This window comes from Sciurus carolinensis, chromosome 16 (genome assembly GCF_902686445.1).
Source record: "Sciurus carolinensis chromosome 16, mSciCar1.2, whole genome shotgun sequence".
Lineage (NCBI taxonomy): Eukaryota > Metazoa > Chordata > Mammalia > Rodentia > Sciuridae > Sciurus > Sciurus carolinensis.
The window spans coordinates 3,529,688-3,540,118 of record NC_062228.1 but is presented as its reverse complement, the minus strand read 5'-3'; positions in this window follow the sequence as shown (position 1 = coordinate 3,540,118).

Sequence of the window (10,431 nt, the reverse complement as noted above, 5' to 3'; positions counted from 1 at the left end):
GACCTGGTGCCCCCGAGCTGATGGCCCACATGGTCTGTGAACATGGCCAGCGTCGACACCCCAGATGCCCCAGGCAGGCTTGCGGCTGGTGGAGCGAGGGATGGGGGCCGAGTGCGACCCCTTTCTCACGGCAGTGGCGAGCTCCGGAAGGTGGGAGCCAGGGCGGTGAGATGGGGGAGCCTTGTGCTGCCCACTCACTGCCACACGTGGTTTGGAAAATATTGTGAAAGGCCCAAGTGGCCACCATGAGTCGGCGTGTTCATGGGGTTGGTATTTGCCTTGGGACACCCAAGAGCCAAACCCCTCATTTCTCTTCAGTAGAAGTGATGCATTGACTCAAATGTCCTGTCCTACTTAAGAGAGGGCTGGCGGGGCCGGCGCGGGTGCCCCTGGGTCTGGCTGTTCCCAGCACCGCTTTCCCGTCCTGCACTCCTGGCACTGGGGCCAGTGCTGCTCTGGTGGGGGCTGTCCTGCACATTGTAGGGTGTCACTTTCCATGGCCACCATCCCCTGGATGCCACTGGCATCTCTGCCTTCCAGTGGGGCTACCAACAGTGACCCCAGACCTGGCCAGACGTCCCGGGGGCGGCCAGACCTGGTTGGATGGTGTTCAGTTTGCACTGCTATCGGCGGCACCCTGCACGGCTCCCCGTCTCCTCAGCCTCACGCCCGACCTAGATCCATGAGGCCGTGTGCGCCCGCGCCGTGTTCTTCCTTCCCCAGCGCCGAGCTGCGTGCTGCCGTGAGAAAGGACGCTGGGTGCACGTCCATCCCATGCTGATGGCAGTCGGCTTCCAGCTGAGCTATTCTGGACATTCCTGGATATGTCCTTGAGGGGGACGCTCAGGAGTGGACCCCTAAGGTCTGGGGCAGGCATGTGCTTGGCACGAGCAGACATGTCACACCACGCTCCCAGTGTCCACTCCCAGCAAGCCATGAAGGGAGCCACTGAGCGCCATGGTGATTCCATCGGGCTGCAGGGTCCGTGCGGACTGCTGGCTTCAAGTCCCTGTATGTTGAAATTCACCGTCAGGGTCTTGAACTCACAGAAGTACACACAGGCTCTGACCGGCTTTGTTTGCTTTTTGAAACCGAGGATTCAACCCAGAGACATTCTACCACGGAGCCACATCTCCAGACCTTTTTATTTTTTATTTTGAGACATGGTCTCACTACATTGCGGAAGCTGGCTTTGAACTTGCAATCCTCCTACCTCAGCCTCCCCAGTCGCTGGGATTATAGGTGCACACCACTGCACCCAGCTTAGATTCTGCCAGTTGTGATAACAGTCTCTCCATTAAGAAGTTATTTTCAAAATGTCACGCTCTCATGTTCTGAGCTCTATGACACCCTTTGTCCTGGTCACCGTGTGCAGCCAGGCACCAGGCTGACCAGCTAACGTGAGGCTACCTAAGCCTTCCTGATGCTCCCTAAGACCTTGGGATGGGGTGGGATGAGTCCCAGGCATAGTGAGGAAACGAGCGCTTGGTGGTGGCATTCAGAGTCACCGCACGGTGTCTGCCAAGGCATGCCACCTCTCCCCCTCCGGCTTTGTGCTCGGTTTGTTCCATGAGCAGAACCGGAAGCTGTTTCTGAGGTGTGAGAGAGTGCAGGTGCCGCCAGCTCTGCACCAGGCAGCTCACGGGCAGGGCCACCCGCTTCCTTCTCAGTGCCCCCTAAGCTTTGCCAGAGGGGCCCCGGCTGATAATCGGGCAACCACACCTCTCATCCACCCCTGCTTGCCACCTTGGGAGGCACGCCCAAAGTGCAGGAGGGAAGGACTGAAGGAAAGGCCACAGGGAGCCGTGCCAGGCTGTCCCCTCAGGCTGTGGATTCTCCGCCTTCCCATTTGTCTGTATTCCAAGATTTCTGCGGTGGGCATTTTTCTCCTTTTAGGTCTGGAAACCTTGTCTGCAGTGTGCCCATTCCGAGGGTGGCAGGCCCAGGTAGCTGCTGCAACTTCCCTCTCTGCCCTCCACCTCTCTGAAGACCGGGGTTCCGGTTCTCTGAGGCCTGCGGTTTGGCCTTGTTACAGCCTATGGGCCTTATCTGGATTCCCATAACCCCTGTGCCAAGTTACGCCCTCCTGAAGCCCCAGTGCTGGTTTGAGAATTAGCATTGAGGTTCGGTCGCTTGCGCTGAGACTTGAGGAGTGGAGGCTTCTTGGGCACCAAGCGCCGTTCCGTTCAGATGAGTTCAGCACAGACGGATCCTAAACCTAAGGATTAAGTTCTCCCTTAAATATTTCTGGGTTTCCAACTTCAGGGGAAAATATGCCTGGGAAAAATGTCTTGGGGTTTCATCAAACACTTGGAAAGTAATCTGAAAACATTTTTCCAAACCCTGCATAGTTCCAACTTGAATCCTAATTGACGCTTAATAATTTCTCAAGTCGATTACTGTCCCCGTAAGAGGCTGAAGTGAGGTCTGTTCTGAGAGGTTCTGGTGGTGCGGGTGGGCCTGGACCCCCGCAGTCTGTTCGCAGCCTCCCTCCACCACACACAGGCTTTCTGTTTCTACAGATGCCCACCCCAGCCTGCTGTCGGCCAGTACCAGAAGCAGGTCTTGGCCAGTTTCGAATGTATTTACTTATTCATTCCACAAACATTTATTGAGCACCAACGGTGCCAGGTTTTGCATGTAGCTGCAGGGACACCAAAAATGAAAGGTAGGTTTTTGACCACTCCTGTCTTGAAGAGCTGGCAGCTGGGGGAGAAAGCAAGGCCAGGGGACCCAGGCTAATGTCGAGCACCCTGCCTGGATCAGGCAGTGGAGCAGGGCTGCTGGGCAGGGGCCTTCACCTATGTCCATTGTATCTACAGAAACTCTGGAATCATGACTCTTCCTGAGCACATGTCTCAGCCTGGGGAGGCCTGGGTTGAGCCTTCTAGTCCATGGACATGGTATGCCCCTCCATTTATTTAGGTCTTCCTCAATTTCTTCCAAGGCATTTTGATGAAACATACAGATTTACAAACTCCATTAGATTTATACCTGATAATTTCATTTTTGGAAAGCTCTTGTAAATTTTTTTTAATTCCATGATCTAATACTTTATGATACTATATAGATATATCATTTATTTTCATATTTTGAACTTGCATTCTGGAATCTTGCTAAAACTCATTGTTTCGTAAGCTGTTTAATAGTTTTGTTAGCATGTTCTAGAGATAGTCACGTGGTAGATACAGAGAAGTCCCTCTCTCCCTGTCCCTCTCTTCCTGTCCCTCCCTGTCCCCCTCTCCTTGTCTCTCCCTGTCCCTCTCTTCCTGTCCTTCTCTCCCTGTCCCTCTTCCTGTCCCTCTCTCCCTGTCCCTCTCTCCCTGTCCCCCTCTCCCTGTCCCTCTCTCCCTGTCCCTCTCTCCCTGTCTCCCTCTCCCTGTTCCTCTCTCCCTGTCCTTCTCTCCCTGTCCCTCTCTTCCTGTCCCTCTCTCCTTGTCCCTCTCTCCCTGTTCAGGCTGACGTCTTTGTTTTCTTTTTCTTGTGTATTGCACAGGCCAGGCCTCCTGATAATTGTGGAACGGGGCGAGTGTGGGCCTTGCCTGCTCCTGACCTTGGGAGCGGTGCCCCGGAGTGGGCTGCTCATGGTCTGCCCAGCAGTGTTCTTGCACTTCCATTTCTCAGTTCTTCCAGAGTGCTTGTCAGCAATGGCTGGCGAGTTTTGTCAACTGTTTTTCCACATCAGTTGCTATGATCCTGTGGTTTTTCATGGTTAGTCAGTTAGTATGTTGAGTTGCATTGACTGACTTTTGAGATGTTCCACCAGCCTTGCACTCCTAGGACAAACCCCACTGGGTTGTGGTGTGTCATACTTTTTATATGCTGCTGGGTTCAGTTGTAATGTTCGGTTGAAGACCTTCCTGTCTGCTTGACAGACCTTGGTCTGTGCGCTCTCGGGCACCTTGTTTGGCTGGCCGCGTGGACAACACTGGACTCCTAGATGAATCGGGAAGGACGTCCTCCCTTCTGCTTTCTGGATCTCACTGTGGGGGTGATCTTTCTCCTCTCGGCATTTGGTAGATTCTGCCTGTGAACCTGAGGGCACCTTTTCTGGGAGGTTCCAGCCAGCTCTGAGCCGAGGCCTGGGGACAAGAGGGAGGGGCATGGACAGCACTGCCTGCCAGTGACCCCAGCCTGCTGCCTCCCTGGCCTGCTGGTTGCCCGCACCCTGCCGGGGCTTCCACTGCCTCGGAGGAGAGACAGGCCGCACAGGGCTCGCTCCACCTCGCTAACCAGACCCTGGCGGTGGTCTCACCGCTAACAGCGATAGTTTGCGGGGCACAGTGTTGGGGCCCTGAGCTCGCGTGTCCAGGTGATTCAGGGGTGCTTGCCCAGCATTTCAAACATGCCAAGATTCCGCTCCGCAACTTCAGCTTCTCAGCCACACGTGCTCCCCGGCTTTGTCACACATTTCCAGTTTTGTGTTTTGGGTGGACTTAATTCTCCATTGGCAAAGTGAGGGACAGAGCGTAGGGGTCCCTGGAGAGCTGGGCATGCCCCTTCCAGTTACAAATGGAGAAGCGGAGGCGGAGAGGGCGCACACGGGGCGGAGCTGAGTGTTGGGGACGGGGCACGGTGGAGTCTGGCCCAGCACCACGAGGACCTGCGCATCTTCAGTAGGTAAGGGACCTCAGCCAGGCACCTGCGTCCTCTGTCCTCCACGACCTCAGCGCAGCCCCTGAGGTCCACGCGTTCCCTGTCCTCCTTACAGAGAGGGCATGAGGCCCAGAGGGGAGCAAGCTTCCCAGGGGCCCAGGCAGGGGCTCAACTCCGGCACAGGTTCCCTCGCCTCCTGGCCCCGCGGCAGCCACTGTACCAACGAGCAGCCTCCGAGGCTCGGGAGGATGGGTCACGCCCTTCCGGTGACTGACGTTTGTTGGTGGGAAAAGTTCTAAAGCACAGTTTCCCTGGAGTTTTCGGGTCCCAGCATTCCGCCTTGATGAAGAATTCTGGGAAGCCCGAGACCTTCTCAGTAGAGGCTCCACTGTCCGCCCCTCACACGCTGGCTCCTCCCAAGGACGGAGCAAGATCAAGTCCTGTGGGAACGTTCTAGCCGTCTGCAGTGACCCCATCCTGCATGTCACGAAGCACTGACGCAGAGGCTCCATGGGAAGCACTGGGGAGGAGTGGGAAGCTGCTCCCTGTCGTTCTGGGTCGTCTGTCTCAGAACCAGGCCACACGGGCTGCCAGGTCGCACGTGGGCATCCTGGGCCCTGCTGGGTGCCTGGGAGGCGGGCCACCTGGGTCCCCGTGGCTGCCCTGCCACGCAGGTGCAGGAGGTGGCTTGGTTCTGTCCTCAGCTCTGAAGCAGATGGTGGCACTTCCAACTGCCCTCGCTCCTCAGGGTACCACGTGGCCACAGGGTGGACCTGTGGCAGGTGCCCCCAGCAGCCCGCCTGCCCACCGCGCCTTCCTTCCCTTCCCAACCTCCTCCTGCGTCCCTGCGAGCTCCAGAAGCAGTGTGTCAATGCTGAGCCACTCGTGAGGCAGACAGCAGACGCCTCGCGCCCTCACGGCTTCCTTGTGGCCACGCAGCTGTGTCCTTCCTTCTTGGGGCTAGGGTCACACTCCCCTCACCGCCTGGCCCCCTCGCCTGTTACACCGGCTGAGCCCCCCAAGGCTGGGTGTGGGACAGCAGCAGGGCGGCCAGGCCCTCTCAGGCTGTCCGCTGCAGCAGTGTGTCCTCTCCACTAACTAGGACGTCAGCCATGGGTTTTCAAATCGATACCCTTTATCAGGAGGAGACTTTTTCTTCCGTTTCTAGTCCTTGTTTTTCTTTTCAATCAGGAGTGGATGAACTCTCAATCTGTATGGTTTTTCTTTAAGCTGTTCATGTTGTGAATCATGTAGATTGATTTAAACAAACTTAGAATAATTGTAGATTTTACAGAAAAATCACAAAGACAGTACAGAGCCACCGTGTGCCCTCAGTGGTATCTGCTGCTGCACCCTCACCATGTCGTGTTGTCCCCCAGCCGTGCCAGCCTCTTGGTTGGCTCCTGTGTCCTGTGGACATGAGCTGCCTTTTCTCTCTCCTCCCTCCCTCCCTCCCTCCCTCCTTTCCTTCCTCTTTCTTTTTTCTTTTCTTTTCCGTTCTTTCTTTCTTTCTTTTCAGCATTCCCTTACTTTCTGGTCCTCCAGGCCCATCCTATATTCTCCCTGTCAAGCTGGAGGATCGACTGCCTCTCTAAGAAAGCCCTGGTGAATTTATCACATGGTGGTGGAGGAGGTCCGGGTGTGGTACTGGCGGGTGGTTTATTTACCCGTTCCTGTGCTGGGGATCGAACCCCGGGCCCGTGCACACTAAGCATCGGCTCTCTTGCTGAGCGCCACCCTGGCCCAGTTTGCCCACATCTTGCTCAGGATTTGACAGGTATTCTTGAGGTCTGCCATATTCCTTTGTTGACCTCCTCGCCTGGCCTTGGTGTCAGATAACGCGGGCTTCATGGAGCGAGTTGGGAAGTGTTCCTTGCTCCTGCGTCTTCAGGAAGAGTTGCTGTAGAACTGGAATGATTCCTTCTTAGGATTCGGGTTGCAGTCACCAGAAAGAATCGGGAGTCGAGTCTTCTACAGGATGGGTCCCAACCAGTGGACTAGCTGCTTCAATAGGCACGGGCTGCTAACAGTATGTGCCGCTTCTTGGATGACCGTTGGTAATTTGGTCTTTAATGGGTTAGTCCATCTCACCTAATAGGTCGGGTTTATTGGCCTGACATTTTCAGGAGATTTCCTGTGATTCCTCACTGTTTATGATGTCTGTAGGGATTCTCTTTCTGTGCCGGTCCGTCTTACCACTTCTATTCTTGATCAGTCTGATACAACTATACTCAACCCAAGAACCAGCTTTTGTCTTTGTCGAATTTCTCTATTGATGATTTGATTTGTTTCATGAATTCTTGCTTTTTTTGTTATCATTTCCTTGCTTTCTCTTACTTGAGATTGAATTTGCTCTTTGTTTTCTGCTCTTTTGTTGTCATTGTTTGGAGAAGGGGTCTCACTTAGTTGCCCAGGCTGGCCTGGAATTCTTGGATTCTAGTGACCCTCCTGCCTTGGTCCACCGGTGTCCACCACACCTGGTCATCTTTTTTGCTTTGTGGTTTTTTTTTTTTTTTTTTTTTTGATGCCAGGAATTGAACTCAGGGTCGCTCAACCCCTGTGCACATCCCTAGTCCATTTGTTTGTTTGCTTTTGAGACAGGGTCACACTGAGTTGCTTGGGCCTTACCAAGTTGCTGAGGCTGGCCTTGAACTTGCAATCCTCCTGCCTCAGCCTCCTGAGCCACTGGGTTGTAGGCATGTGTTGCCATGCTCGTCTCTTTTTGGCTTCTTAAGGGGAAACTTGGGTCATTGATTTGAGACTTTTCTCCTTTTCAAATATTGGTGCTTGGTAGCTAATTTCCCAGTGCTGCTTTAGTTGCACCCCACGAACTTGGATATATCATGTTCTTATTTTTCATTTAGTCAAAATACTTCTATTTTCCCTTGTGATGTCTTCATTCACCCATGGGTTATTTAGAAGTGTGTTCACTTCCATGTGTTTGAACATTTTTGAGATATTTTTCTTTTATTAACATTTTTATTTGATTTCTATTATCGTTAGAGAAGCTGTAAATTTAAATCTTTTAAATTGGTTGAGCTATGGCTCAGATTATGGCCTGTTGTTTTGTAACAGCCGAGTCCCAGTGTAGACAGAGGCAGAAGATCCAAGCTTGCACAGAGGGCAACTTGGGGACTTAGTGACAGAAGCGTGGCCTTAGGTGGCAAGACCAGTTGGATCCCTGCAATCTGGCTCACAAAGAGGAGGTAATACACTGGGTTAGGGAAAAGTGAGCTCATCCTGGATGGAATGTACCTTGTTTATCCTCAGATAATGCTGAAGAGTCAGGTGCATCCCTGGAGCCAGGGTCTCGCAAAGCTCCACACGTGACTGCGGCGTTTTCTGCTCATGGCTTTGCTGAGAAACTGCAGGAAACACCAGGGAGGGCTGCTCCGGAGCCATCGTGGTGGCCATGACCCAAGGTGGCAGCAGTCGTGTCAGGCTGCACCCATACACTGTCTTAGTGGGTATTTCATGCATTTGAGAAGAATATAGGTTCTGCCAATTGGGGGAGTATTCTATAAATGTTAAGCCGGTAACTTCGCTTAAGCTTTGGTAACCCTACTGGTTTTCTGTTTATTTGTTCCATCCATCAGTGAGAGAAAAATGTGAAATTTCCAACTATAATCTGTATCTGTCTAGCTCTTCTTTCAGTTTGACCAGATTTTGCTTTATGTATTTTAAGCTCTGTTATTAGGCACATATGCATTTAGGAATTTTACATCTTCCTGAGGTGGTGGCCTTTTCATGGTCATGGTAAGCCCCTCTTACCTCTGGCGCTGTCCTTGTCCTGAAGTCTGCTTTGCCTGGTACTAACCATCACGCCAGCTTTCTTGTCATCAGTGTAACACACTTGCTGCACGGTCCCCATTTTTCCATCTCTGTATTTTTATCCTGTCTAGATCTTTGTATTAAAGTTGGTTTCTTGTAGACAGCATATGGTTAGGCCTTGATTTTTTATTGTTTTGGTACTAGTGGTTGAACTCACAGGCACTCGATCACTGGGCTACATCCCCAGCCTTATTTTGTATCTTATTTAGAGACAGGGTCTCACTGAGTTGCTTAGCACCTTGCTTTTGCTGAGGCTGGCTTTGAATTCACAACCCTCCTGCCTTGGCCTCCCGAGTCACCGGGATTACAGGCATGTGCCACCATGTATGGCTAGGCCTTGACTTTTCATGTAGACTGACAACCTATACATTTTAGTTAGAGCACTTAGAACATTTAAACTTAATATGTATGTCCATGTAATTGGGTTTAAATCTGCCATAATGTTGTTTTTTCAACTCACCTTTACCTTTTTTCTATTTTTTGTGTCTTCGTTTGGATCAACTGCATATCATGTCTGATCCCAATTTAATCTACATTATTTGCTTGCAGATGTTTTAAAGTTGAAGTTTCATTAGAGAGAATAGAGGATTTTCTGAAAATGATCAGACCAGTCATGAGGTGATTGGTCACGACCAATCATAAAAATGCATATTGGGACTCAGCTCTGGGCACCAGGGAAACAGAATGAACCTGGACTTGGGGCTGTTGCCTTTATCCAGCTCAGGATGGTGATTTCTGTGACTTGAGCTACCACAGGAGCCTCGCCAGAGTCCTGGGCACTTGGGAGACAGGGGTCCTGGAGAGAGCCTGGCCAGCAGGCTTCCCTCCTGCCCTAAGGCTCGGCCCTCTCCCCAAGCAGAGCCTCTGTCCCCCAGCTTCCTGGCCAGATGTGTCTTTCTTCAGCGAGTGGCGTCCAGAGCTGGTCGTGGCCGTGTGCAGGTCCAGCCAACATGCTGGCTTCGGAAGTATGCAGGGTGCCGGCCCCTGTGCAGAGCTGGCCCTAGTGAGCTGGTCGAACCTCCTCACAGATGCTGCGAGGCCAGCACTGCTGCCGGCCCCGCTGAGGCTGATGACAGGAAGGCTCAGTGACCCGAAGCACTGTGCTGGAATTTCCTCCTGTGCTGTCCAGCTATCAGGCCTGCAATCAGGGCCCCGCAGCTGCCCCAGGGGCCTGCCAGCGCTGGACTTCCTGTTCCTGCCTTTTCCTGTTTGAATTTGAGAACTGGTCACTTCACGAGGCCTTCTGAACTCCGCTTGCCTTCGGGTGTCAGCTTTGTGCTGGTGCCGAAGAAAAGGGGGAGTGAGCCCTGTCTCCGCCTCCTCGACGGGCAGCAGGCGTCCGCTTAATGGAGTGGAGTAAGGTGCCCGATCGAGGCTGAAGCCAGACCAGCTCCTGCCTGCTCGCCAACCCCGTGCCTCCACAGAGAAGGCAGCAGCCGGGTCTGGACAGGTGGCTAGGCAGAGCGCAGGCAAAGGCCCCGAGGCACAAAAGGCCCCTGTGGGTTCAGGGAGCAGGAGGAGCTGCAGTGTGGTGATACTGGGCATGGCGGCCGCCTGGGGTTGGGTGGTAGAGGAGACGGCCCCAGGGAGCCGCCAGCGACAACATGCAGGCTTTTGGTCAGCAGAACCGCGTCCGGCCAATCCTGGATGTAAAGGGGAGAGAGGAGAAGAGGAGCCACGATTACTGACATGCATGGTCTCAGGGAAACAGCAGTGGCTGGGGAGCCGCCGGGCCAGAGTGCTCGCCTGGCACACGAGGAGCCAGGTTCCACGCCCATCACTACAAAAAAAGCACTTTATGTCTGATTGCACCGGACAACCTAGTGAAAAGGGTATCACCGATGTTAGCATAGAGATAAGCGATTCATTTAAAAACGCTCTCATTGACCACGATGAATGAGCCGGTGGCCAGACTGGGCTCGGCCGTGGGAATGTGGGCTGGGCATAGTTACTGTCCCTGTAGCATGGCAGCCCCTCGTCTAGATGAGGAACTTCCCCAGAGAC